General features: G+C 48.5%; 68 non-coding genes across 68 annotated transcripts; all 68 read right to left on the bottom strand.

The window, feature by feature from the left end:
• Positions 1–163: 163 nt before the first annotated feature.
• On the bottom strand, positions 164–282 carry LOC145809579 (5S ribosomal RNA). Its single transcript, XR_014353140.1, has one exon. It is a non-coding gene; the product is annotated as a 5S ribosomal RNA (ribosomal RNA).
• Positions 283–471: 189 nt separating this feature from the next.
• LOC145810968 (5S ribosomal RNA) lies at positions 472–590 on the bottom strand. The gene has a single exon (XR_014354519.1). It is a non-coding gene; the product is annotated as a 5S ribosomal RNA (ribosomal RNA).
• Positions 591–776: 186 nt separating this feature from the next.
• Positions 777–895, bottom strand: LOC145809947 (5S ribosomal RNA). The gene has a single exon (XR_014353514.1). It is a non-coding gene; the product is annotated as a 5S ribosomal RNA (ribosomal RNA).
• A 188-nt stretch (positions 896–1083) lies between these two features.
• LOC145812309 (5S ribosomal RNA) lies at positions 1084–1202 on the bottom strand. Its single transcript, XR_014355848.1, has one exon. It is a non-coding gene; the product is annotated as a 5S ribosomal RNA (ribosomal RNA).
• Positions 1203–1392: 190 nt separating this feature from the next.
• LOC145810942 (5S ribosomal RNA) lies at positions 1393–1511 on the bottom strand. The gene has a single exon (XR_014354493.1). It is a non-coding gene; the product is annotated as a 5S ribosomal RNA (ribosomal RNA).
• Positions 1512–1699: 188 nt separating this feature from the next.
• LOC145812207 (5S ribosomal RNA) lies at positions 1700–1817 on the bottom strand. The gene has a single exon (XR_014355732.1). It is a non-coding gene; the product is annotated as a 5S ribosomal RNA (ribosomal RNA).
• Positions 1818–2006: 189 nt separating this feature from the next.
• Positions 2007–2125, bottom strand: LOC145811715 (5S ribosomal RNA). Its single transcript, XR_014355249.1, has one exon. It is a non-coding gene; the product is annotated as a 5S ribosomal RNA (ribosomal RNA).
• Positions 2126–2313: 188 nt separating this feature from the next.
• LOC145810537 (5S ribosomal RNA) lies at positions 2314–2432 on the bottom strand. Its single transcript, XR_014354101.1, has one exon. It is a non-coding gene; the product is annotated as a 5S ribosomal RNA (ribosomal RNA).
• Positions 2433–2620: 188 nt separating this feature from the next.
• Positions 2621–2739, bottom strand: LOC145810807 (5S ribosomal RNA). Its single transcript, XR_014354362.1, has one exon. It is a non-coding gene; the product is annotated as a 5S ribosomal RNA (ribosomal RNA).
• Positions 2740–2926: 187 nt separating this feature from the next.
• LOC145809872 (5S ribosomal RNA) lies at positions 2927–3045 on the bottom strand. Its single transcript, XR_014353440.1, has one exon. It is a non-coding gene; the product is annotated as a 5S ribosomal RNA (ribosomal RNA).
• Positions 3046–3232: 187 nt separating this feature from the next.
• On the bottom strand, positions 3233–3351 carry LOC145810828 (5S ribosomal RNA). The gene has a single exon (XR_014354383.1). It is a non-coding gene; the product is annotated as a 5S ribosomal RNA (ribosomal RNA).
• Positions 3352–3539: 188 nt separating this feature from the next.
• LOC145810934 (5S ribosomal RNA) lies at positions 3540–3658 on the bottom strand. The gene has a single exon (XR_014354485.1). It is a non-coding gene; the product is annotated as a 5S ribosomal RNA (ribosomal RNA).
• Positions 3659–3845: 187 nt separating this feature from the next.
• On the bottom strand, positions 3846–3964 carry LOC145810573 (5S ribosomal RNA). Its single transcript, XR_014354136.1, has one exon. It is a non-coding gene; the product is annotated as a 5S ribosomal RNA (ribosomal RNA).
• A 188-nt stretch (positions 3965–4152) lies between these two features.
• Positions 4153–4271, bottom strand: LOC145809871 (5S ribosomal RNA). Its single transcript, XR_014353439.1, has one exon. It is a non-coding gene; the product is annotated as a 5S ribosomal RNA (ribosomal RNA).
• Positions 4272–4458: 187 nt separating this feature from the next.
• On the bottom strand, positions 4459–4577 carry LOC145811400 (5S ribosomal RNA). The gene has a single exon (XR_014354942.1). It is a non-coding gene; the product is annotated as a 5S ribosomal RNA (ribosomal RNA).
• A 188-nt stretch (positions 4578–4765) lies between these two features.
• On the bottom strand, positions 4766–4884 carry LOC145812126 (5S ribosomal RNA). The gene has a single exon (XR_014355650.1). It is a non-coding gene; the product is annotated as a 5S ribosomal RNA (ribosomal RNA).
• A 187-nt stretch (positions 4885–5071) lies between these two features.
• LOC145810918 (5S ribosomal RNA) lies at positions 5072–5190 on the bottom strand. The gene has a single exon (XR_014354470.1). It is a non-coding gene; the product is annotated as a 5S ribosomal RNA (ribosomal RNA).
• Positions 5191–5379: 189 nt separating this feature from the next.
• On the bottom strand, positions 5380–5498 carry LOC145811399 (5S ribosomal RNA). The gene has a single exon (XR_014354941.1). It is a non-coding gene; the product is annotated as a 5S ribosomal RNA (ribosomal RNA).
• A 187-nt stretch (positions 5499–5685) lies between these two features.
• On the bottom strand, positions 5686–5804 carry LOC145812124 (5S ribosomal RNA). The gene has a single exon (XR_014355648.1). It is a non-coding gene; the product is annotated as a 5S ribosomal RNA (ribosomal RNA).
• Positions 5805–5991: 187 nt separating this feature from the next.
• LOC145811422 (5S ribosomal RNA) lies at positions 5992–6110 on the bottom strand. Its single transcript, XR_014354964.1, has one exon. It is a non-coding gene; the product is annotated as a 5S ribosomal RNA (ribosomal RNA).
• Positions 6111–6299: 189 nt separating this feature from the next.
• Positions 6300–6418, bottom strand: LOC145810902 (5S ribosomal RNA). Its single transcript, XR_014354455.1, has one exon. It is a non-coding gene; the product is annotated as a 5S ribosomal RNA (ribosomal RNA).
• A 189-nt stretch (positions 6419–6607) lies between these two features.
• LOC145811145 (5S ribosomal RNA) lies at positions 6608–6726 on the bottom strand. The gene has a single exon (XR_014354695.1). It is a non-coding gene; the product is annotated as a 5S ribosomal RNA (ribosomal RNA).
• Positions 6727–6913: 187 nt separating this feature from the next.
• Positions 6914–7032, bottom strand: LOC145811273 (5S ribosomal RNA). Its single transcript, XR_014354817.1, has one exon. It is a non-coding gene; the product is annotated as a 5S ribosomal RNA (ribosomal RNA).
• Positions 7033–7221: 189 nt separating this feature from the next.
• LOC145811845 (5S ribosomal RNA) lies at positions 7222–7340 on the bottom strand. Its single transcript, XR_014355376.1, has one exon. It is a non-coding gene; the product is annotated as a 5S ribosomal RNA (ribosomal RNA).
• Positions 7341–7527: 187 nt separating this feature from the next.
• Positions 7528–7645, bottom strand: LOC145811959 (5S ribosomal RNA). Its single transcript, XR_014355487.1, has one exon. It is a non-coding gene; the product is annotated as a 5S ribosomal RNA (ribosomal RNA).
• Positions 7646–7833: 188 nt separating this feature from the next.
• Positions 7834–7952, bottom strand: LOC145811486 (5S ribosomal RNA). Its single transcript, XR_014355026.1, has one exon. It is a non-coding gene; the product is annotated as a 5S ribosomal RNA (ribosomal RNA).
• Positions 7953–8139: 187 nt separating this feature from the next.
• LOC145809547 (5S ribosomal RNA) lies at positions 8140–8258 on the bottom strand. The gene has a single exon (XR_014353108.1). It is a non-coding gene; the product is annotated as a 5S ribosomal RNA (ribosomal RNA).
• Positions 8259–8446: 188 nt separating this feature from the next.
• On the bottom strand, positions 8447–8565 carry LOC145811141 (5S ribosomal RNA). The gene has a single exon (XR_014354691.1). It is a non-coding gene; the product is annotated as a 5S ribosomal RNA (ribosomal RNA).
• A 189-nt stretch (positions 8566–8754) lies between these two features.
• On the bottom strand, positions 8755–8873 carry LOC145811557 (5S ribosomal RNA). The gene has a single exon (XR_014355096.1). It is a non-coding gene; the product is annotated as a 5S ribosomal RNA (ribosomal RNA).
• A 189-nt stretch (positions 8874–9062) lies between these two features.
• LOC145811744 (5S ribosomal RNA) lies at positions 9063–9181 on the bottom strand. Its single transcript, XR_014355277.1, has one exon. It is a non-coding gene; the product is annotated as a 5S ribosomal RNA (ribosomal RNA).
• A 188-nt stretch (positions 9182–9369) lies between these two features.
• LOC145809235 (5S ribosomal RNA) lies at positions 9370–9488 on the bottom strand. The gene has a single exon (XR_014352743.1). It is a non-coding gene; the product is annotated as a 5S ribosomal RNA (ribosomal RNA).
• Positions 9489–9674: 186 nt separating this feature from the next.
• LOC145811561 (5S ribosomal RNA) lies at positions 9675–9793 on the bottom strand. The gene has a single exon (XR_014355100.1). It is a non-coding gene; the product is annotated as a 5S ribosomal RNA (ribosomal RNA).
• Positions 9794–9982: 189 nt separating this feature from the next.
• On the bottom strand, positions 9983–10101 carry LOC145809065 (5S ribosomal RNA). The gene has a single exon (XR_014352559.1). It is a non-coding gene; the product is annotated as a 5S ribosomal RNA (ribosomal RNA).
• Positions 10102–10289: 188 nt separating this feature from the next.
• On the bottom strand, positions 10290–10408 carry LOC145809647 (5S ribosomal RNA). The gene has a single exon (XR_014353208.1). It is a non-coding gene; the product is annotated as a 5S ribosomal RNA (ribosomal RNA).
• Positions 10409–10595: 187 nt separating this feature from the next.
• On the bottom strand, positions 10596–10714 carry LOC145810265 (5S ribosomal RNA). Its single transcript, XR_014353841.1, has one exon. It is a non-coding gene; the product is annotated as a 5S ribosomal RNA (ribosomal RNA).
• Positions 10715–10901: 187 nt separating this feature from the next.
• LOC145812156 (5S ribosomal RNA) lies at positions 10902–11020 on the bottom strand. The gene has a single exon (XR_014355680.1). It is a non-coding gene; the product is annotated as a 5S ribosomal RNA (ribosomal RNA).
• A 188-nt stretch (positions 11021–11208) lies between these two features.
• LOC145812169 (5S ribosomal RNA) lies at positions 11209–11327 on the bottom strand. The gene has a single exon (XR_014355695.1). It is a non-coding gene; the product is annotated as a 5S ribosomal RNA (ribosomal RNA).
• A 189-nt stretch (positions 11328–11516) lies between these two features.
• On the bottom strand, positions 11517–11635 carry LOC145811266 (5S ribosomal RNA). Its single transcript, XR_014354810.1, has one exon. It is a non-coding gene; the product is annotated as a 5S ribosomal RNA (ribosomal RNA).
• Positions 11636–11822: 187 nt separating this feature from the next.
• LOC145811430 (5S ribosomal RNA) lies at positions 11823–11941 on the bottom strand. The gene has a single exon (XR_014354972.1). It is a non-coding gene; the product is annotated as a 5S ribosomal RNA (ribosomal RNA).
• A 187-nt stretch (positions 11942–12128) lies between these two features.
• LOC145811121 (5S ribosomal RNA) lies at positions 12129–12247 on the bottom strand. Its single transcript, XR_014354672.1, has one exon. It is a non-coding gene; the product is annotated as a 5S ribosomal RNA (ribosomal RNA).
• Positions 12248–12432: 185 nt separating this feature from the next.
• LOC145810697 (5S ribosomal RNA) lies at positions 12433–12551 on the bottom strand. Its single transcript, XR_014354255.1, has one exon. It is a non-coding gene; the product is annotated as a 5S ribosomal RNA (ribosomal RNA).
• A 189-nt stretch (positions 12552–12740) lies between these two features.
• Positions 12741–12859, bottom strand: LOC145812099 (5S ribosomal RNA). The gene has a single exon (XR_014355624.1). It is a non-coding gene; the product is annotated as a 5S ribosomal RNA (ribosomal RNA).
• A 190-nt stretch (positions 12860–13049) lies between these two features.
• LOC145809878 (5S ribosomal RNA) lies at positions 13050–13168 on the bottom strand. The gene has a single exon (XR_014353446.1). It is a non-coding gene; the product is annotated as a 5S ribosomal RNA (ribosomal RNA).
• A 187-nt stretch (positions 13169–13355) lies between these two features.
• LOC145810543 (5S ribosomal RNA) lies at positions 13356–13474 on the bottom strand. Its single transcript, XR_014354108.1, has one exon. It is a non-coding gene; the product is annotated as a 5S ribosomal RNA (ribosomal RNA).
• A 187-nt stretch (positions 13475–13661) lies between these two features.
• Positions 13662–13780, bottom strand: LOC145810271 (5S ribosomal RNA). Its single transcript, XR_014353847.1, has one exon. It is a non-coding gene; the product is annotated as a 5S ribosomal RNA (ribosomal RNA).
• A 188-nt stretch (positions 13781–13968) lies between these two features.
• LOC145810878 (5S ribosomal RNA) lies at positions 13969–14087 on the bottom strand. The gene has a single exon (XR_014354432.1). It is a non-coding gene; the product is annotated as a 5S ribosomal RNA (ribosomal RNA).
• A 189-nt stretch (positions 14088–14276) lies between these two features.
• On the bottom strand, positions 14277–14395 carry LOC145810726 (5S ribosomal RNA). The gene has a single exon (XR_014354283.1). It is a non-coding gene; the product is annotated as a 5S ribosomal RNA (ribosomal RNA).
• A 186-nt stretch (positions 14396–14581) lies between these two features.
• On the bottom strand, positions 14582–14700 carry LOC145811387 (5S ribosomal RNA). Its single transcript, XR_014354929.1, has one exon. It is a non-coding gene; the product is annotated as a 5S ribosomal RNA (ribosomal RNA).
• Positions 14701–14889: 189 nt separating this feature from the next.
• LOC145810344 (5S ribosomal RNA) lies at positions 14890–15008 on the bottom strand. Its single transcript, XR_014353918.1, has one exon. It is a non-coding gene; the product is annotated as a 5S ribosomal RNA (ribosomal RNA).
• A 188-nt stretch (positions 15009–15196) lies between these two features.
• Positions 15197–15315, bottom strand: LOC145810901 (5S ribosomal RNA). The gene has a single exon (XR_014354454.1). It is a non-coding gene; the product is annotated as a 5S ribosomal RNA (ribosomal RNA).
• Positions 15316–15523: 208 nt separating this feature from the next.
• Positions 15524–15642, bottom strand: LOC145811041 (5S ribosomal RNA). Its single transcript, XR_014354591.1, has one exon. It is a non-coding gene; the product is annotated as a 5S ribosomal RNA (ribosomal RNA).
• Positions 15643–15831: 189 nt separating this feature from the next.
• Positions 15832–15950, bottom strand: LOC145811988 (5S ribosomal RNA). Its single transcript, XR_014355515.1, has one exon. It is a non-coding gene; the product is annotated as a 5S ribosomal RNA (ribosomal RNA).
• A 189-nt stretch (positions 15951–16139) lies between these two features.
• Positions 16140–16258, bottom strand: LOC145810982 (5S ribosomal RNA). Its single transcript, XR_014354533.1, has one exon. It is a non-coding gene; the product is annotated as a 5S ribosomal RNA (ribosomal RNA).
• Positions 16259–16446: 188 nt separating this feature from the next.
• LOC145810703 (5S ribosomal RNA) lies at positions 16447–16565 on the bottom strand. The gene has a single exon (XR_014354261.1). It is a non-coding gene; the product is annotated as a 5S ribosomal RNA (ribosomal RNA).
• Positions 16566–16753: 188 nt separating this feature from the next.
• LOC145811281 (5S ribosomal RNA) lies at positions 16754–16872 on the bottom strand. Its single transcript, XR_014354825.1, has one exon. It is a non-coding gene; the product is annotated as a 5S ribosomal RNA (ribosomal RNA).
• Positions 16873–17059: 187 nt separating this feature from the next.
• On the bottom strand, positions 17060–17178 carry LOC145809284 (5S ribosomal RNA). The gene has a single exon (XR_014352801.1). It is a non-coding gene; the product is annotated as a 5S ribosomal RNA (ribosomal RNA).
• A 189-nt stretch (positions 17179–17367) lies between these two features.
• On the bottom strand, positions 17368–17486 carry LOC145809853 (5S ribosomal RNA). The gene has a single exon (XR_014353421.1). It is a non-coding gene; the product is annotated as a 5S ribosomal RNA (ribosomal RNA).
• A 187-nt stretch (positions 17487–17673) lies between these two features.
• Positions 17674–17792, bottom strand: LOC145811179 (5S ribosomal RNA). Its single transcript, XR_014354728.1, has one exon. It is a non-coding gene; the product is annotated as a 5S ribosomal RNA (ribosomal RNA).
• A 186-nt stretch (positions 17793–17978) lies between these two features.
• On the bottom strand, positions 17979–18097 carry LOC145811777 (5S ribosomal RNA). Its single transcript, XR_014355310.1, has one exon. It is a non-coding gene; the product is annotated as a 5S ribosomal RNA (ribosomal RNA).
• A 187-nt stretch (positions 18098–18284) lies between these two features.
• On the bottom strand, positions 18285–18403 carry LOC145810020 (5S ribosomal RNA). Its single transcript, XR_014353587.1, has one exon. It is a non-coding gene; the product is annotated as a 5S ribosomal RNA (ribosomal RNA).
• A 188-nt stretch (positions 18404–18591) lies between these two features.
• On the bottom strand, positions 18592–18710 carry LOC145808933 (5S ribosomal RNA). Its single transcript, XR_014352421.1, has one exon. It is a non-coding gene; the product is annotated as a 5S ribosomal RNA (ribosomal RNA).
• Positions 18711–18898: 188 nt separating this feature from the next.
• Positions 18899–19017, bottom strand: LOC145811023 (5S ribosomal RNA). The gene has a single exon (XR_014354573.1). It is a non-coding gene; the product is annotated as a 5S ribosomal RNA (ribosomal RNA).
• Positions 19018–19204: 187 nt separating this feature from the next.
• On the bottom strand, positions 19205–19323 carry LOC145811149 (5S ribosomal RNA). The gene has a single exon (XR_014354699.1). It is a non-coding gene; the product is annotated as a 5S ribosomal RNA (ribosomal RNA).
• A 187-nt stretch (positions 19324–19510) lies between these two features.
• On the bottom strand, positions 19511–19629 carry LOC145811280 (5S ribosomal RNA). The gene has a single exon (XR_014354824.1). It is a non-coding gene; the product is annotated as a 5S ribosomal RNA (ribosomal RNA).
• Positions 19630–19818: 189 nt separating this feature from the next.
• LOC145809178 (5S ribosomal RNA) lies at positions 19819–19937 on the bottom strand. The gene has a single exon (XR_014352674.1). It is a non-coding gene; the product is annotated as a 5S ribosomal RNA (ribosomal RNA).
• A 187-nt stretch (positions 19938–20124) lies between these two features.
• On the bottom strand, positions 20125–20243 carry LOC145809655 (5S ribosomal RNA). Its single transcript, XR_014353216.1, has one exon. It is a non-coding gene; the product is annotated as a 5S ribosomal RNA (ribosomal RNA).
• A 190-nt stretch (positions 20244–20433) lies between these two features.
• Positions 20434–20552, bottom strand: LOC145811619 (5S ribosomal RNA). Its single transcript, XR_014355157.1, has one exon. It is a non-coding gene; the product is annotated as a 5S ribosomal RNA (ribosomal RNA).
• A 189-nt stretch (positions 20553–20741) lies between these two features.
• Positions 20742–20860, bottom strand: LOC145812007 (5S ribosomal RNA). The gene has a single exon (XR_014355535.1). It is a non-coding gene; the product is annotated as a 5S ribosomal RNA (ribosomal RNA).
• Positions 20861–20871: the final 11 nt, after the last annotated feature.

Genomic DNA, 20871 nt, shown 5'->3' with positions numbered 1-20871 from the left:
TTAAGCAGCAGACGGGGGAAAAAATGAAATTGAATGGAACAGGATAATCTGGAAATGGTTTAAAAGGGAGAAGTTTGTCGAAAAGGAGGCGAAGGCGATTGAATGGGCTAAAAATCGGACAGGCCGTCCGGGGAAAAAAAAAAGGGGAGGGGGGGTGGAAAAAGGGGTGCAACACGAGGACTTCCCAGGGGGTCACCCATCCTAGTACTACTCTCGCCCAAGCACGCTTATCTACGGAGTTCTGATGGGATCCGGTGCATTAGTGCTGGTATGATCGCACCCGAAGATTAACCGCCACTTTTTTGTTTTAAGCAGCAGACGGGGGAAAAAATGAAATTGAATGGAACAGGATAATCTGGAAATGGTTTAAAAGGGAGAACTTTGTCGAAAAGGAGGCGAAGGCGATTGAATGGGCTAAAAATCGGACAGGCTGTCCGGGAAAAAAAAAAAAGGGGAGGGGGGGTGGAAAAAGGGGTGCAACACGAGGACTTCCCAGGGGGTCATCCATCCTAGTACTACTCTCGCCCAAGCACGCTTAACTGCAGAGTTCTGATGGGATCCGGTGCATTAGTTCTGGTATGATCGCACCCAAAGATTAACCGCGACTTTACTGTTTTAAGCAGTAGACGGGGGAAAAACTGAAATTGAATGGAACAGGATAATCTGGAAATGGTTTAAAAGGGAGAAATTTGTCGAAAATGAGGCGAAGCCGATTGAATGGGCTAAAAATCGGACAGGCTGTCCGGGGAAAAAAAAAAGGGGAGGGGGTGGAAAAGGGGGTGCAACACGAGGACTTCCCAGGGGGTCACCCATCCTAGTACTACTCTCGCCCAAGCACGCTTCACTGCGGAGTTCTGATGGGATCCGGTGCATTAGTGCTGGTGTGATCGCACCCGAAGATTAACCGCGACTTTATTGTTTTAAGCAGTAGGCGGGGGAAATATGAAATTGAAAGGAACAGGATAATCTGGAAATGGTTTAAAAGGGAGAAGTTTGTCGAAAAGGAGGCGAAGGCGATTGAATGGGCTAAAAATCGGACAGGCTGTCCGGGGAAAAAAAAAAAAGGGGAGGGGGGTGGAAAAAGGGGTGCAACACGAGGACTTCCCACGGAGTCACCCATCCTAGTACTACTGTCGCCCAAGCACGCTTAACTGCGGAGTTCTGATGGGATCCGTAGCGTTAGTGTTTGTATGATCGCACCCGAAGATTAACTACGACTTCATTGTTTTAAGCAGTAGACGGGGGAAAAAATGAAATTGAATGGAACAGGATAATCTGGAAATCGTTAAAAAGGGAGAAGTTTGTCGAAAAGGAGGCGAAGGCGATTGAATGGGCTAAAAATCGGACAGGCTGTCCGGGGAAAAAAAAAAAAGGGGAGGGGGGGTGGAAAAAGGGGTGCAACACGAGGACTTCCCAAGGGGTCACCCATCCTAGTACTACTCTCGCCCAAGCATGCCTAACTGCGGAGTTCTGATGGGATCCGGTGCATTAGTGCTGGTATGATCGCACCCGAAGATTAACTGCGACTTTATTGTTTTAAGCAGTAGACGGGGGAAAAAATGAAATTGAATGGAACAGGATAATCTGGAAATGGTTTAAAAGGGAGAAGTTTGTCGAAAAGGAGGCGAAGGCGATTGAATGGGCTAAAAATCGGACAGGCTGTCCGGGAAAAAAAAAAACGGGGAGGGGGGTGGAAAAAGGGGTGCAACACGAGGACTTCCCAGGGGTCACCCATCCTAGTACTACTCTCGCCCAAATACGCTTAACTGCGGAGTTCTGGTGGGATCCGGTGCATTAGTGCTGGTATGATCAAACCCGAAGATGAACCGCGACTTTATTGTTTTAAGCAGTAGACGGGGGAAAAAATGAAATTGAATGGAACAGGATAATTTGGAAATGGTTTAAAAGGGAGAAGTTTGTCGAAAAGGAGGTGAAGCCGATTTAATGGGCTAAAAATCGGACAGGCTGTCCGGGGAAAAAAAAAAAGGGGAGGGGGGGTGGAAAAAGGGGTGCAACACGAGGACTTCCCAGGGGGTCACCCATCCTAGTACTACTGTCGCCCAAGCACGCTTAACTGCGGAGTCCTGATGGGATCCGTAGCATTAGTGCTGGTATGATCGCACCCGATGATTAACCGCGACTTTATTGTTTTAAGCAGTAGACGGGGGAAAAAAAAATTTGAATGGAACAGGATAATCTGGAAATTGTTTAAAAGGGAGAAGTTTGTCGAAAAGGAAGCGAAGGCGATTGAATGAGCTAAACATCGGACAGGCTGTCCGGGGAAAAAAAAAAAGGGGAGGGGGGGTTGAAAAAGGGGTGCAACACGAGGACTTCCTAAGGGGTCACCCATCCTAGTACTACTTTCGCCCAAGCACGCTTAACTGCGGAGTTCTGATGGGATCCGGTGCATTAGTGCTGGTATGATCGCACCCGAAGAGTAACCGCGACTTTATTGTTTTAAGCAGTAGACGGGGGAAAAAATGAAATTGAATGGAACAGGAAAATCTGGAAATGGTTTAAAAGGGAGAAGTTTGTCGAAAAAGAGGCGAAGGCGATTGAATGGGCTAGAAATCGAACAGGCTGTCCGGGGTAAAAAAAAAAGGGGAGGGGGGTGGAAAAGGGGATGCAACACGAGGACTTCCCAGGGGGTCACCCATCCTAGTACTACTCTCGCCCAAGCACGCTTAGCTGCGGAGTTCTGATGGTATCCGGTGCATTAGTGCTGGTATGATCGCACCCGAAGATTAACCGTGACTTTATTGTTTTAAGCAGCAGACGGGGGAAAAAATGAAATTGAATGGAACAGGATAATCTGGAAATGGTTTAAAAGGGAGAAGTTTGTCGAAAAGGAGGCGAAGGCGATTGAATGGGCTAAAAATCGGACATGCTGTCCGGGGAAAAAAAAAAGGGAGGGGGGGTGGAAAAAGGGGTGCAACACGAGGACTTCCCAGGGGGTCACCCATCCTAGTACTACTCTCGCCCAAGCACGCTTAACTGCGGAGTTCTGATGGGATCCTGTGCATTAGTGCTGGTATGATCGCACCCGAAGATTAACCGCGACTTTATTGTTTTAAGCAGCAGACGGGGGAAAAAATGAAATTGAATGGAACAGGATAATCTGGAAATGGTTTAAAAGGGAGAAGTTTGTCGAAAAGGAGGCGAAGGCGATTGAATGGGCTAAAAATCGGACAGGCTGTCCGGGGAAAAAAAAAAGGGGAGGGGAGTGGAAAAGGGGGTGCAACACGAGGACTTCCCAGTGGGTCACCCATCCTAGTACTACTCTCGCCCAAGCACGTTTAACTGCAGAGTTCTGATGGGATCCAGTGCATTAGTGCTGGTATGATCGCACCCGAAGATTAACCGCGACTTTATTGTTTTAAGCAGTATACGGGGGAAAAAATGAAATTGAATGGAACAGGATAATCTGGAAATGGTTTAAAAGGGAGAAGTTTGTCGAAAAGGAGGCGAAGGCGATTGAATGGGCTAAAAATCGGACAGGCTGTCCGGGGAAAAAAAAAAGGGGAGGGGGGGTGGAAAAAGGGGTGCAACACGAGGACTTCCCAGGGGGTCACCCGTCCTAGTACTACTCTCGCCCAAGCACGCTTAACTGCGGAGTTCTGATGGGATCCGGTGGATTAGTGCTGGTGTGACCGCACCCGAAGATTAACCGCGACTTTATTGTTTTAAGCAGCTGACGGGGGAAAAAATGAAATTGAATGGAGCAGGATAATCTGGAAAAGGTTTAAAAGGGAGAAATTTGTCGAAAAGGAGGCGAAGGCGATTGAATAGGCTAAAAATCGGACAGGCTGTCCGGGGAAAAAAAAAAGGGGAGGGGGGTGGAAAAAGGGGTGCAACACGAGGACTTCCCAGTGGGTCACCCATCCTAGTACTACTCTCGCCCAAGCACGCTTAACTGCAGAGTTCTGATGGGATCCAGTGCATTAGTGCTGGTATGATCGCACCCGAAGATTAACCGCGACTTTATTGTTTTAAGCAGTATACGGGGGAAAAAATGAAATTGAATGGAACAGGATAATCTGGAAATGGTTTAAAAGGGAGAAGTTTGTCGAAAAGGAGGCGAAGGCGATTGAATGGGCTAAAAATCGGACATGCTGTCCGGGGAAAAAAAAAAAGGGAGGGGGGGTGGAAAAAGGGGTGCAACACGAGGACTTCCCAGGGGGTCACCCATCCTAGTACTACTCTCGCCCAAGCACGCTTAACTGCGGAGTTCTGATGGGATCCTGTGCATTAGTGCTGGTATGATCGCACCCGAAGATTAACCGCGACTTTATTGTTTTAAGCAGCAGACGGGGGAAAAAATGAAATTGAATGGAACAGGATAATCTGGAAATGGTTTAAAAGGGAGAAGTTTGTCGAAAAGGAGGCGAAGGCGATTGAATGGGCTAAAAATCGGACAGGCTGTCCGGGGAAAAAAAAAAAGGGGAGGGGGTGGAAAAAGGGGTGCAACATGAGGACTTCCCAGGGTGTCACCCATCTTAGTACTACTCTCGCCCAAGCACGCTTAACTGCGGAGTTCTGATGGGATCCGGTGCATTAGTGCTGGTATGATCGCACCCGAAGATTAACCGCGACTTTATTGTTTTAAGCAGCAGACGGGGGAAAAAATGAAATTGAATGGAACAGGATAATCTGGAAATGGTTTAAAAGGGAGAAGTTTGTCGAAAAGGAGGAGAAGGCGATTGAATGGGCTAAAGATCGGACAGGCTGTCCCGGAAAAAAAAAAAGGGGAGGGGGGGTGGGAAAAGGGGTGCAACACGAGGACTTCCCAGGGTGTCACCCATCCTAGTACTACTCTCACCCAAGCACGCTTAACTGCGGAGTTCTGATGCGATCCGGTGCACTAGTGCTAGTGTGATCGCACCCGAAGATGAACCGCGACTTTATTGTTTTAAGCAGCTGACGGGGGAAAAAATGAAATTGAATGGAGCAGGATAATCTGGAAAAGGTTTAAAAGGGAGAAGTTTGTCGGAAAGGAGGCGAAGGCGATTGAATAGGCTAAAAATCGGACAGGCTGTCCGGGGAAAAAAAAAAGGGGAGGGGGGTGGAAAAAGGGGTGCAACACGAGGACTTCCAAGGGGGTCACCCATCCTAGTACTACTCTCGCCCAAGCACGCTTAACTGCGGAGTTCTGATGGGATCCGGTGCATTAGTGCGGGTATGATCGCACAAGAAGATTAACCGCGACTTTATTGTTTTAAGCAGCAGACGGGGGAAAAAATGAAATTGAATGGAACAGGATAATCTGGAAATGGTTTAAAAGGGAGAAGTTTGTCGAAAAGGAGGCGAAGGCGATTGAATGGGCTAAAAATCGGACAGGCTGTCCGGGGAAAAAAAAAAAAGGGGAGGGGGTTGGAAAAAGGGGTGCAACATGAGGACTTCCCAGGGTGTCACCCATCTTAGTACTACTCTCGCCCAAGCACGCTTAACTGCGGAGTTCTGATGGGATCCGGTGCATTAGTGCTGGTATGATCGCACCCGAAGATTAACCGCGACTTTATTGTTTTAAGCAGCAGACGGGGGAAAAAATGAAATTGAATGGAACAGGATAATCTGGAAATGGTTTAAAAGGGAGAAGTTTGTCGAAAAGGAGGAGAAGGCGATTGAATGGGCTAAAAATCGGACAGGCTGTCCGGGAAAAAAAAAAAGGGGAGGGGGGTGGAAAAAGGGGTGCAACACGAGGACTTCCCAGGGTGTCACCCATCCTAGTACTACTCTCACCCAAGCACGCTTAACTGCGGAGTTCTGATGCGATCCGGTGCACTAGTGCTAGTGTGATCGCACCCGAAGGTGAACCGCGACTTTATTGTTTTAAGCAGCTGACGGGGGAAAAAATGAAATTGAATGGAGCAGGATAATCTGGAAAAGGTTTAAAAGGGAGAAGTTTGTCGAAAAGGAGGCGAAGGCGATTGAATAGGCTAAAAATCGGACAGGCTGTCCGGGGAAAAAAAAAAGGGGAGGGGGGTGGAAAAAGGGGTGCAACACGAGGACTTCCAAGGGGGTCACCCATCCTAGTACTACTCTCGCCCAAGCACGCTTAACTGCGAAGTTCTGATGGGATCCGGTGCATTAGTGCGGGTATGATCGCACAAGAAGATTAACCGCGACTTTATTGTTTTAAGCAGCAGACGGGGGAAAAAATGAAATTGAATGGAACAGGATAATCTGGAAATGGTTTAAAAGGGAGAAGTTTGTCGAAAAGGAGGCGAAGGCGATTGAATGGGCTAAAAATCGGACAGGCTGTCCGGGGAAAAAAAAAAAGGGGAGGGGTGGTGGAAAAAGGGGTGCAACACGAGGACTTCCCACGGGGTCACCCATCCTAGTACTACTCTCGCCCAAGCACGCTTAACTGCAGAGTTCTAATGGGATCCGGTGCATTAGTGTTGGTATGATCGCACCCGAAGATTAATCGCGACTTTATTGTTTTAAGCAGTAGACGGGGAAAAAAATGAAATTGAATGGAACAGGATAATCTGGAAATGGTTTAAAAGGGAGAAGTTTGTCGAAAAGGAGGCGAAGGCGATTGAATGGGCTAAAAATCGGACAGGCTGTCCGGGGAAAAAAAAAAGAGGGAGGGGGGGTGGAAAAAGGGGTGCAACACGAGGACTTCCCAAGGGGTCACCCATCCTAGTACTACTCTCGCCCAAGCACGCTTAACTGCGGAGTTCTGATGGGATCCGGTGCATTAGAGCTGGTGTGACCGCACCTGAAGATTAACCGCGACTTTATTGTTTTAAGCAGTAGACGGGGGAAAAAATGAAATTGAATGGAACAGGATATTCTGGAAATGGTTTAAAACGGAGAAGTTTGTTGAAAAGGAGGCGAAGGCTATTGAATGGGCTAAAAATCAGACAGGCTGTCCGGGGAAAAAAAAAAGGGGAGGGGGGTGGAAAACGGGGTGCAACACGAGGACTTCCCAGGGGGTCACCCATCCAAGTGCTACTCTCGCCCAAGCACGCTTAACTGCGGAGTTCTGATGGGATCCGGTGCATTAGTGCTGCTATGATCGCACCCGAGGATTAACCGCGACTTTGTTGTTTTAACCAACAGACGGGGGAAAAAATGAAATTGAATGGAACAGGATAATCTGGAAATGGTTTAAAAGGGAGAAGTTTATCGAAAAGGAGGCGAAGGGGATTGAATGGGCTAAAAATCGGACAGGCTGTCCGGGGAAAAAAAAAAAGGGGTGGGGGGGTCGAAAAAGGGGTGCAACACGAGGACTTCCCAGGGTGTCACCCATCCTAGTACTACTCTCGCCCAAGCACGCTTAGCTGCGGAGTTCTGATGGGATCCGTTGCATTAGTGCTAGTGTGATCGCACCCGAAGATTAACCGCGACTTTATTGTTTTAAGTAGCAGACGGGGGAAAAAATGAAATTGAATGGAACAGGATAATCTGGAAATGGTTTAAAAGGGAGAAGTTTGTCGAAAAGGACGCGAAGGCGATTGAATGGGCTAAAAATCGGACAGGCTGTCCGGGGAAAAAAAAAAAGGGAGGGGGGTGGAAAAAGGATTGCAACATGAGGACTTCCCAGGGGGCACCCATCCTAGTACTACTCTCGCCCAAGCACGCTTAACTGCAGAGTTCTGATGGGATCCGGTGCATTAGTGCTGGTATGATCGCACCCGAAAATGAACCGCGACTTTATTGTTTTAAGCAGCAGACGGGGGAAAAAATGAAATTGAATGGAACAGGATAATCTGGAAATGGTTTAAAAGGGAGAAGTTTGTCGAAAAGGACGCGAAGGCGATGGAATGGGCTAAAAATCGGACAGGCTGTCCGGGGAAAAAACAAATGGGAGGGGGGGTGGAAAAAGGGGTGCAACATGAGGACTTCCCAGGGGGTCACCCATCCTAGTACTACTCTCGCCCAAGCACGCTTAACTGCAGTGTTCTGATGGGATCCGGTGCATTAGTGCTGGTATGATCGCACCCGAAGATGAACCGCGACTTTATTGTTTTAAGCAGCAGACGGCGGAAAAAATGAAATTGAATGGAACAGGATAATCTGGAAATGGTTTAAAAGGGAGAAGTTTGTCGAAAAGGAGGCGAAGGCGATTGAATGGGCTAAAAATCGGATAGGCTGTCCGGGGAAAAAAAAAAGGGGAGGGGGGTGGAAAAAGGGGTGCAACACGAGGACTTCCCAGGGGGTCACCCATCCTACTACTACTCTCGCCCAAGCACGCTTAACTGCGGAGTTCTGATGGGATCCGGTGCATTAGTGCTGGTATGATCGCACCCGAAGATGAACCGCGACTTTATTGTTTTAAGCAGCAAACGGTGGAAAAAATGAAATTGAATGGAACAGGATAATCTGGAAATGGTTTAAAAGGGAGAAGTTTGTCGAAAAGGAGGCGAAGGCGATTGATGGGCTAAAAATCGGACAGGCTGTCCCGGGAAAAAAAAAAGGGGAAGGGGGGGTGGAAAAAGGGGTGCAACACGAGGACTTCCCAGGGGGTCACCCATCCTAGTACTACTCTCGCCCAAGCACGCTTAACTGCGGAGTTCTGATGGGATCCGGTGCATTAGTGCTGGTATGATCGCACCCGAAGATTAATCGCGACTTTATTGTTTTAAGCAGCAGACGGGGGAAAAAATGCAATTGAATGGAACAGGATAATCTGGAAATGGTTTAAAAGGGAGAAGTTTGTCGAAAAGGAGGCGAAGGCGATTGAATGGGGTAAAAATCGGACAGGCTGTCCGGGGAAAAAAAAAAAGGGGAGGGGGGGTGGAAAAAGGGGTGCAACACGAGGACTTCCCAGGGTGTCACCCATCCTAGTACTACTCTCGCCCAAGCACGCTGAACTGCGGAGTTCTGATGGGATCCGGTGCATTAGTGCTGGTGTGATCGCACCCGAAGATTAACCCCGACTTTATTGTTTTAAGCAGCAGACGGGGCAAAAAATGAAATTGAATGGAACAGGATAATCTGGAAATGGTTTAAAAGGGTGAAGTTTGTTGAAAAGGAGGCGAAGGCGATTGAATGGGCTAAAAAACGGACAGGCTGTCCGGGGGAAAAAAAAAAGGGGAGGGGACTTCGAAAAAGGGGTGCAACATGAGGACTTTCCAGGGGGTCACCCATCCTAATACTACTCTCGCCCAAGCACACTTAACTGCGGAGTTCTGATGGGATCCGGTGCATTACTGCTGGTATGATCGCACCTGAAGATGAACCGCGACTTTATTGTTTTAAGCAGCAGACGGGGGAAAAAATGAAATTGAATGGAACAGGATAATCTGGAAATGGTTCAAAAGGGAGAAGTTTGTCGAAAAGGAGGCGAAGGCGATTGAATGGGCTAAAAATCGGACAGGCTGTCCGGGGAAAAAAAAAAGGGGAGGGGTGGTGGAAAAAGGGGTGCAACACGAGCACTTCCCAGGGGGTCACCCATCCTAGTACTACTCTCGCCCAAGCACGCTTAACTGCGGAGTTCTGATGGGATCCGGTGCATTAGTGCTGGTATGATCGCACCCGAAGGTTAACCGCGACTTTATCGTTTTAAGCAGCAGACGGGGGAAAAAATGAAATTGAATGGAACAGGATAATCTGGAAATGGTTTAAAAGGGAGAAGTTTGTCGAAAAGGACGCGAAGGCGATTCAATGGGCTAAAAATCGGACAGGCTGTCCGGGGAAAAAAAAAAGGGGAGGGGGTGGAATAAGGGGTGCAACATGAGGACTTCCCAGGGGGTCACCCATCCTAGTACTACTCTTGCCCAAGCACGCTTAACTGCAGAGTTCTGATGGGATCCGGTGCATTAGTGCTGGTATGATCGCAACCGAAGATGAACCGCGACTTTATTGTTTTAAGCAGCAGACGGGGGAAAAAATGAAATTGAATGGAACAGGATAATCTGGAAATGGTTTAAAAGGGAGAAGTTTGTCGAAAAGGAGGCGAAGGCGATTGAATGGGCTAAAAATCGGACAGGCTGTCCGGGGAAAAAAAAAAGGGGGAGGGGGGGTGGAAAAAGGGGTGCAACACGAGGACTTCCCAGGGGGTCACCCATCCTAGTACTACTCTCGCCCAAGCACGCTTAGCTGCGGAGTTCTGATGGGATCCGGTGCATTAGTGCTGGTATGATCGCACCCGAAGATTAACCGCGACTTTATTGTTTTAAGCAGCAGACGGGGGAAAAAATGAAATTGAATGAACAGGATAATCTGGAAATGGTTTAAAAGGGAGAAGTTTGTCGAAAAGGAGGCGAAGGCGATTGAATGGGCTAAAAATCGGACAGGCTGTCCGGGGAAAAAAAAAAGGGGGAGGGGGGGTGGAAAAAGGGGTGCAACACGAGGACTTCCCAGGGGGTCACCCATCCTAGTACTACTCTCGCCCAAGCACGCTTAACAGCGGAGTTCTGATGGGATCCGGTGCATTAGTGCTGGTATGATCGCACCCGAAGATTAACCCCGACTTTATTGTTTTAAGCAGCAGACGGGGCAAAAAATGAAATTGAATGGAACAGGATAATCTGGAAATGGTTTAAAAGGGAGAAGTTTGTCGAAAAGGAGGCGAAGGCGATTGAATGGGCTAAAAAACGGACAGGCTGTCCGGGAAAATAAAAAATGGGAAGGGGGATGGAAAAAGGGTGCAACACGAGGACTTCCCAGGGGGTCACCCATCCTAGTACTACTCTCGGCCAAGCACGCTTAGCTGCGGAGTTCTGATGGGATCCGGTGCATTAGTGCTGGTATGATCGCACCCGAAGATTAACCGCGACTTTATTGTTTTAAGCAGCAGACGGGGGAAAAAATGAAATTTAATATAACAGGATAATCTGGAAATGGTTTAAAAGGGAGAAGTTTGTCGAAAAGGAGGCGAAGGCGATTGAATGGGGTAAAAATCGGACAGGCTGTCCGGGGAAAAAAAAAAGGGGAGGGGGGTGGAAAAAGGGGTGCAACACGAGGACTTCCCAGGGTGTCACCCATCCTAGTACTACTCTCGCCCAAGAACGCTGAACTGCGGAGTTCTGATGGGATCCGGTGCATTAGTGCTGGGGTGATCGCACCCGAAGATGAACCGCGACTTTATTGTTTTAAGCAGCAGACGGGGGAAAAAATGAAATTGAATGGAACAGGGTAATCTGGAAATGGTGTAAAAGGGAGAAATTTGTCGAAAAGGAGGCGAAGGCGATTGAACGGGCTAAAAATCGGACAGGCGGTCCGGGGAAAAAAAAAAAGTCGAGGGGGGTGGAAAAAGGTGTGGAACACGAGGACTTCCCAGGGGGTCACCCATCCTAGTACTACTCTCGCCCAAGCACGCTTAACGGCAGAGTTCTGATGGGATCCGGTGCATTAGGGCTGGTCTGATCGCACCCGAAGATTAACCGCGACTTTATTGTTTTAAGCAGCAGACGGGGGAAAAAATGAAATTGAACGGAACAGGATAATCTGGAAATGGTTTAAAAGGGAGAAGTTTGTCGAAAAGGACGCGAAGGCGATTGAATGGGCTAAAAATCGGACAGGCTGTCCGGGGAAAAAAAAAAAGGGGAGGGGAGATGGAAAAAGGGGTGCAACATGAGGACTTCCCAAGGGGTCACCCATCCTAGTACTACTCTCGCCCAAGCACACTTAACTGCGGAGTTCTGATGGGATCCGGTGCATTAGTGCTGGTATGATCACAACCGAAGATGAACCGCGACTTTATTGTTTTAAGCAGCAGACGGGGGAAAAAATGAAATTGAATGGAACAGGATAATCTGGGAATGGTTCAAAAGGGAGAAGTTTGTCGAAAAGGAGGCGAAGGCGATTGAATGGGCTAAAAATCGGACAGGCTGTCCGGGGAAAAAAAAAAGGGGAGGGGGGTGGAAAAAGGGGTGCAACACGAGGACTAGCTAGGGGGTCACCCATCCTAGTACTACTCTCGCCCAAGCACGCTTAACTGCGGAGTTCTGATGGGATCCGGTGCATTAGTGCTGGTATGATCGCACCCGAAGGTTAACCGCGACTTTATTGTTTTAAGCAGCAGACGGGGGAAAAAATGAAATTGAATGGAACAGGATAATCTGGAAATGGTTTAAAAGGGAGAAGTTTGTCGAAAAGGACGCGAAGGCGATTGAATGGGCTAAAAATCGGACAAGCTGTCCGGGGAAAAAAAAAAGGGGAGGGGGGTGGAATAAGGGGTGCAACATGAGGACTTCCCAGGGGGTCACCCTTCCTAGTACTACTCTCGCCCAAGCACGCTTAACTGCAGAGTTCTGATGGGATCCGGTGCATTAGTGCTGGTATGATCGCACCCGAAGATGAACCGCGACTTTATTGTTTTAAGCAGCAGACGGGGGAAAAAATGAAATTGAATGGAAGAGGATAATCTGGAAATGGTTTAAAAGGGAGAAGTTTGTCGAAAAGGAGGCGAAGGCGATTGAATGGGCTAAAAATCGGACAGGATGTCCGGGGAAAAAAAAATGGGAGGGGGGTGGAAAAAGGGTGCAACACGAGGACTTCCGTGGGGGTCACCCATCCTAGTACTACTCTCGCCCAAGCACGCTTAGCTGCGGAGTTCTGACGGGATCCGGTGCATTAGTGCTGGTATGATCGCACCCGAAGATTAACCGCGACTTTATTGTTTTAAGCAGCAGACGGGGGAAAAAATGAAATTGAATGGAACAGGATAATCTGGAAATGGTTTAAAAGGGAGAAGTTTGTTGAAAAGGAGGCGAAGGCGATTGAATGGGTTAAAAATCGGACAGGCTGTCCGGGGAAAAAAAAAAAGGGGAGGGGGGGTGGAAAAAGGGGTGCAACACGAGGACTTCCCAGGGTGTCACCCATCCTAGTACTACTCTCGCCCAAGCACGCTGAACTGCAGAGTTCTGATGGGATCCGGTGCATTAGTGCTGGTGTGATCGCAGCCGAAGATGAACCGCGACTTTATTGTTTCAAGCAGCAGACGGGGGCAAAAATGAAATTGAATGGAACATGATAATCTGGAAATGGTTTAAAAGCGAGTAGTTTGTCGAAAAGGAGGCGAAGGCGATTGAATGGGCTAAAAATCGGACAGGCTGTCCGGGGAAAAAAAAAAAGGGGAGGGGGTGTTGGAAAAAGGGGTGCAACACGAGGACTTCCCAGGGGGTCACCCATCCTAGTACTACTCTAGCCCAAGCACGCTTAACTGCGGAGTTCTGATGGGATCCGGTGCATTAGTGCTGGTATGATCGCACCCGAAGATTAACCGCGACTTTATTGTTTTAAGCAGCAGACGGGGCAAAAAATGAAATTGAATGGAACAGGATAATCTGGAAATGGTTTAAAAGGGAGAAGTTTGTCGAAAAGGAGGCGAAGGCGATTGAATGAGCTAAAAAACGGACAGGCTGTCCGGGGAAAAAAAAAATGGCAAGGGGGGTGGAAAAAGGGTGCAACACGAGGACTTCCCAGGGGGTCACCCATCCTAGTACTACCCTCGCCCAAGCACGCTGAACTGCGGAGTTCTGATGGGATCCGGTGCATTAGTGCTGGTGTGATCGCACCCGAAGATGAACCGCGACTTTATTGTTTTAAGCAGCAGACGGGGGAAAAAATGAAATTGAATGGAACAGGATAATCCGGAAATGGTTTAAAAGGGAGAAGTTTGTCGAAAAGGAGGCGAAGGCGATTGAACGGGCTAAAAATCGGACATGCTGTCCGGGGAAAAAAAAAAGTGGAGGGGGGTGGAAAAAGGGGTGCAACACGAGGACTTCCCAGGGGGTCACCCATCCTAGTACTACTCTCGCCCAAGCACGCTTAACGGCGGAGTTCTGATGGGATCCGGTGCATTAGTGCTGGTCTGATCGCACCCGAAGATTAACCGTGACTTTATTGTTTTAAGCAGCAGACGGGGGAAAAAATGAAATTGAACGGAACAGGATAATCTGGAAATGGTTTAAAAGGGAGAAGTTTGTCGAAAAGGACGCGAAGGCGATTGAATGGGCTAAAAATCGGAGAGGCTGTCCGGGGAAAAAAAAAAGTGGAGGGGAGGTGGAAAAAGGGGTGCAACATGAGGACTTCCCAAGGGGTCACCCATCCTAGTACTACTCTCGCCCAAGCACACTTAACTGCGGAGTTCTGATGGGATCCGGTGCTTTAGTGCTGGTTTGATCGCACCCGAAGATGAACCGCGACTTTATTGTTTTAAGCAGCAGACGGGGGATAAAATGAAATTGAATGGAACAGGATAATCTGGAAATGGTTCAAAAGGGAGAAGTTTGTCGAAAAGGAGGCGAAGGCGATTGAATGGGCTAAAAATCGGACAGAGTGTCCGGGGAAAAAAAAAACGGGGAGGGGGGGTGGAAAAAGGGGTGCAACACGAGGACTTCCCAGGGGGTCACCCATTCTAGTACTACTGTCGCCCAAGCACGCTTAACTGCGGAGTTCTGATGGGATCCGGTGCATTAGTGCTGGTATGATCGCACCCGAAGGTTAACCGCGACTTTATTGTTTTAAGCAGCAGACGGGGGAAAAAATGAAATTGAATGGAACAGGATAATCTGGAAATGGTTGAAAAGGGAGAAGTTTGTCGAAAAGGACGCGAAGGCGATTGAATGGGCTAAAAATCGGACAGGCTGTCCGGGGAAAAAAAAAAGGGGAGGGGGTGGAATAAGGGGTGCAACATGAGGACTTCCCAGGGGGTCACCCATCCTAGTACTACTCTCGCCCAAGCACGCTGAACTGCGGAGTTCTGATGGGATCCGGTGCATTAGTGCTGGTGTGATCGCACCCGAAGATGAACCGCGACTTTATTGTTTTAAGCAGCAGACGGGGGAAAAAATGAAATTGAATGGAACAGGATAATCTGGAAATGGTTTAAAAGGGAGAAGTTTGTCGAAAAGGAGGCGAAGGCGATTGAACGGGCTAAAAATCGGACAAGCTGTCCGGGGGAAAAAAAAAAGTGGAGGGGGAGTGGAAAAAGGGGTGCAACACGAGGACTTCCCAGGGGGTCACCCATCCTAGTACTACTCTCGCCCAAGCACGCTTAACGACGGAGTTCTGATGGGATCCGGTGCATTAGTGCTGGTCTGATCGCACCCGAAGATTAACCGTGACTTTATTGTTTTAAGCAGCAGACGGGGGAAAAAATGAAATTGAACGGAACAGGATAATCTGGAAATGGTTTAAAAGGGAGAAGTTTGTCGAAAAAGACGCGAAGGCGATTGAATGGGCTAAAAATCGGACAGGCTGTCCGGGGAAAAAAAAAAGGCGAGGGGAGGTGGAAAAAGGGGTGCAACATGAGGACTTCCCAGGGGGTCACCCATCCTAGTACTACTCTCGCCCAAGCACACTTAACTGCGGAGTTCTGATGGGATCCGGTGCATTAGTGCTGGTTTGATCGCACCCGAAGATGAACCGCGACTTTATTGTTTTAAGCAGCAGACGGGGGAAAAAATGAAATTGAATGGAACAGGATAATCTAGAAATGGTTCAAAAGGGAGAAGTTTGTCGAAAAGGAGGCGAAGGCGATTGAATGGGCTAAAAATCGGACAGAGTGTCCGGGGAGAAAAAAAAAGGGGAGGGGGGGTGGAAAAAGGGGAGGGGGGTGGAAAAAGGAGTGCAACACGAGGACTTCCCAGGGGGTCACCCATCCTAGTACTACTCTCGCCCAAGCACGCTTAACTGCGGAGTTCAGTTGGGATCCGGTGCATTAGTGCTGGTGTGATTGCAACCGAAGATTAACCGCGACTTTATTGTTTTAAACAGTAGATGGGGTAAAAAATGAAATTGAATGGAACAAGATAATCTGGAAATGGTTTAAAAGGGAGATGTTTGTCGAAAAGGAGGCGAAGGCGATTGAATGGGCTAAAAATCGGACAGGCTGTCCGGGGAAAAAAAAAAAGAGGAGGGGGGGTGGAAAAAGGGGTGCTACACGAGGACTTCCCAGGGGGTCACCCATCCAAGTTCTACTCTCGCCCATGCACGCTTAACTGCGGAGTTCTGATGGGATTCGGTGCATTAGTGCTGGTATGATCGCACCCGAAGATTAACCGCGACTTTATTGTTTTAATCAGCAGACGGGGGAAAAAATGAAATTGAATGGAACAGGATAATCTGGAAATGGTTTAAAAGGGAGAAGTTTGTCGAAAAGGAGGCGAAGGCGATTGAATGGGCTAAAACTCGGACAGGCTGTCCGGGGAAAAAAAAAAAGGGGAGGGGGGGTGGAAAAAGGGGTGCAACACGAGGACTTCCCAGGGGGTCACCCATCCTAGTACTACTCTCGCCCAAGCACGCTTAACTGCGGAGTTCTGATGGGATCCGGTGCATTACTGCTGGTATGATCGGACCCGAAGATTAACCGCGACATTATTGCTTTAAGCAGTAGACGGGGGAAAAAATGAAATTGAATGGAACAGGATAATCTGGAAATGGTTTAAAAGGGAGAAGTTTGTCGAAAAGGAGGCGATGGCGATGGAATGGGCTAAAAATCAGACAGGCTGTCCGGGGAAAAAGAAAAGGGGAGGTGGGGTGGAAAAAGGGGTGCAACACGAGGACTTCCCAGAGGGTCACCCATCTTAGTACTACTCTCGCCCAAGCACGCTTAACTGCGGAGTTCATATGGGATCCGGTGCATTAGTGCTGGTATGATCGCGCCCGAAGATTAACCGCGACTTTATTGTTCTAAGCAGTAGACGGGGGAAAAAATGAAATTGAATGGAACAGGATAATCTGGAAATGGTTTAAAAGGGAGAAGTTTGTCGAAAAGGAGGCGAAGGCGATTGAATGGGCTAATAATCGGACAGGCTGTCCGGGGAAAAAAAAAAATGGGAGGGGGGTGGAAAAAGGGGTGCAACACGAGGACTTCCCAGGGGGTCACCCGTCCTAGTACTACTCTCGCCCAGGCACGCTTAACTGCGGTGTTCTGATGGGATCCAGTGCATTAGTGCTGGTATGATCGCACCCGAAGATGAACCGCGACTTTATTGTTTTAAGCAGCAGACGGGTGAAAAAATGAAATTGAATGGAACAGGATAATCTGGAAATGGTTTAAAAGGGAGAAGTTTGTCGAAAAGGAGGCGAAGGCGATTGAATGGGCTAAAAATCGGACAGGCTGTCCCGGGAAAAAAAAAAGGGAGGGGGGGTGGAAAAAGGGGTGCAACACGAGGACTTCCCAGGGGGTCACCCATCCTAGTACTACTCTCGCCCAAGCACGCTTAGCTGCGGAGTTCTGATGGGATCCGGTGCATTAGTGCTGGTATGGTCGCACCCGAAGATTAACCGCGACTTTATTGTTTTAAGCAGCAGACGGGGGAAAAAATGAAATTGAATGGAACAGGATAATCTGGAAATGGTTTAAAAGGGAGAAGTTTGTCGAAAAGGAGGCGAAGGCGATTGAATGGGCTAAAAATCGGACAGGCTGTCCGGGGAAAAAAAAAAAGGGGAGGGGGGGTGGAAAAAGGGGTGCAACACGAGGACTTCCCAGGGGGTCACCCATCCTAGTACTACTCTCGCCCAAGCACGCTTAACTGCGGAGTTCTGATGGGATCCGGTGCATTAGTGCTGGTGTGACCGCACCCGAAGATTAACCGCGACTTTATTGTTTTAAGCAGTAGACGGGGGAAAAAATGAAATTGAATGGAACAGGATAATCTGGAAATGGTTTAAAACGGAGAAGTTTGTTGAAAAGGAGGCGAAGGTTATTGAATGGGCTAAAAATCAGACAGGCTGTCCGGGGAAAAAAAAAAGGGGAGGGGGGTGGAAAAAGGGGTGCAACACGAGGACTTCCCAGGGGGTCACCCATCCTAGTGCTACTCTCGCCCAAGCACGCTTAACTGCGGAGTTCTGATGGGATCCGGTGCATTAGTGCTGCTATGATCGCACCCGAGGATTAACCGCGACTTTGTTGTTTTAACCAACAGATGGGGGAAAATGAAATTGAATGGAACAGGATAATCTGGAAATGGTTTAAAAGGAAGAAGTTTGTCGAAAAGGAGGCGAAGGGGATTGAATGGGCTAAAAATCGGGCAGGTTGTCCGGGGAAAAAAAAAAGGGGTGGGGGGGTCGATAAAGGGGTGCAACACGAGGACTTCCCAGGGTGTCACCCATCCTAGTACTACTCTCGCCCAAGCACGCTTAGCTGCGGAGTTCTGATGGGATCCGATGCATTAGTGCTAGTGTGATCGCACCCGAAGATGAACCGCGACTTTATTGTTTTAAGTAGCAGACGGGGGAAAAAATGAAATTGAATGGAACAGGATAATCTAGAAATGGTTTAAAAGGGAGAAGTTTGTCGAAAAGGAGGCGAAGGCGATTGAATGGGCTAAAAATCGGACAGGCTGTCCGGGGAAAAAAAAAAGGGGAGGGGGGTGGAAAAAGGGGTGCAACATGAGGACTTCCCAGGCGGTCACCCATCCTAGTACTACTCTCGCCCAAGCACGCTTAACTGCGGAGTTCTGATGGGATCCGGTGCATTAGTGCTGGTATGATCGCACCCGAAGATGAACCGCGACTTTATTGTTTTAAGCAGCAGACGGAGGAAAAAATGAAATTGAATGGAACAGGATAATCTGGAAATGGTTTAAAAGGGAGAAGTTTGTCGAAAAGGAGGCGAAGGCGAATGAATGGGCTAAAAATCGGACAGGTTGTCCGGGGAAAAAAAAAAGGGGAGGGGGGGTGGAAAAAGGGGTGCAACACGAGGACTTCCCAGGGGGTCACCCATCCTAGTACTACTCTCGCCCAAGCACGCTTAACTACGGAGTTCTGATGGGATCCGGTGCATTAGTGCTGGTATGATCGCACCCGAAGATTAACCGCGACTTTTTTGTTTTAAGCAGCAGATGGGGGAAAAAATGAAATTGAATGGAACAGGATAATCTGGAAATGGTTTAAAAGGGAGAAGTTTGTCGAAAATGAGGCGAAGGCGATTGAATGGGCTAAAAATCGGACAGGCTGTCCGGGGAAAAAAAAAAGGGGAGGGGGGGTGGACAAAAGGGTGCAACACGAGGACTTCCCAGGGGGTCATCCATCCTAGTACTACTCTCGCCCAAGCACGCTTAACTGCAGAGTTCTGATGGGATCCGGTGCATTAGTTCTGGTATGATCGCACCCGAAGATTAACCGCGACTTTACTGTTTTAAGCAGTAGACGGGGGAAAAAATGAAATTGAATGGAACAGGATAATCTGGAAATGGTTTAAAAGGGAGAAATTTGTCGAAAAGGAGGCGAAGCCGATTGAATGGGCTAAAAATCGGACAGGCTGTCCGGGGAAAAAAAAAAGGGGAGGGGGGTGGAAAAAGGGGTGCAACACGAGGACTTCCCAGGGGGTCACCTATCCTAGTACTACTCTCGCCCAAGCACGCTTAACTGCGGAGTTCTGATGGGATCCGGTGCATTAGCGCTGGTGTGATCGCACTCGAAGATTAACCGCGACTTTGTTGTTTTAAGCAGTAGGCGGGGGAAAATATGAATTTGAAAGGAACAGGATAATCTGGAAATGGTTTAAAAGGGAGAAGTTTGTCGAAAAGGAGGCGAAGGCGATTGAATGGGCTGAAAATCGGACAGGCTGTCCGGGGAAAAAAAAAAGTGGAGGGGGGTGGAAAAAGGGGTGCAACACGAGGACTTCCCAGGGGGTCACCCGTCCTAGTACTACTCTCGCCCAGGCACGCTTAACTGCGGTGTTCTGATGGGATCCAGTGCATTAGTGCTGGTATGATCGCACCCGAAGATGAACCGCGACTTTATTGTTTTAAGCAGCAGACGGGTGAAAAAATGAAATTGAATGGAACAGGATAATCTGGAAATGGTTTAAAAGGGAGAAGTTTGTCGAAAAGGAGGCGAAGGCGATTGAATGGGCTAAAAATCGGACTGGCTGTCCCGGGAAAAAAAAAAGGGGAGGGGGGGCTGGAAAAAGGGGTGCAACACGAGGACTTCCCAGGGGGTCACCCATCCTAGTACTACTCTCGCCCAAGCACGTTTAACTGCGGAGTTCTGATGGGATCCGGTGCATTAGTGCTGGTATGATCGCACCCGAAGATTAACCGCGACTTTATTGTTTTAAGCAGCAGACGGGGGAAAAAATGAAATTGAATGGAACAGGATAATCTGGAAATGGTTTAAAAGGGAGAAGTTTGTCGAAAAGGAGGCGAAGGCGATTGAATGGGCTAAAAAACGGACAGGCTGTCCGGGGAAAAAAAAAATGGGAGGGGGGGTGGAAAAAAGGTGCAACACGAGGACTTCCCAGGGGGTCACCCATCCTAGTACTACTCTCGCCCAAGCACGCTTAGCTGCGGAGTTCTGATGGGATCCGGTGCATTAGTGCTGGTATGATCGCACCCGAAGATTAACCGCGACTTTATTGTTTTAAGCAGCAGACGGCGGAAAAAATGAAATTGAATGGAACAGGATAATCTAGAAATGGTTTAAAAGGGAGAAGTTTGTCGAAAAGGAGGCGAATGCGATTGAATGGGGTAAAAATCGGACAGGCTGTCCGGGGAAAAAAACAAAAGGGGAGGGGGGGTGGAAAAAGGGGTGCAACACGAGGACTTCCCATGGTGTCACCCATCCTAGTACTACTCTCGCCCAAGCACGCTGAACTGCGGAGTTCTGATGGGATCCGGTGCATTAGTGCTGGTGTGATCGCACCCGAAGATGAACCACGACTTTATTGTTTTAAGCAGCAGACGGGGGAAAAAATGAAATGGAATGGAACAGGATAATCTGGAAATGGTTTAAAAGGGAGAAGTTTGTCGAAAAGGAGGCGAAGGCGATTGAACGGGCTAAAAATCGGACAGGCTGTCCGGGGAAAAAAAAAAAGTGGAGGGGGGGTGGAAAAAGGGGTGCAACACGAAGACTTCCCAGGGGGTCACCCATCCTAGTACTACTCTCGCCCAAACACGCTTAACGGCGCAGTTCTGATGGGATCCGGTGCATTAGTGCTGGTCTGATCGCACCCGAAGATTAACC

This window comes from Camellia sinensis, chromosome 14 (genome assembly GCF_055761805.1).
Source record: "Camellia sinensis isolate YWXY chromosome 14, ASM5576180v1, whole genome shotgun sequence".
Lineage (NCBI taxonomy): Eukaryota > Viridiplantae > Streptophyta > Magnoliopsida > Ericales > Theaceae > Camellia > Camellia sinensis.
The sequence above is the reverse complement of the archived record's forward strand: the minus strand, read 5'-3'. Positions and strand labels throughout refer to the sequence as shown.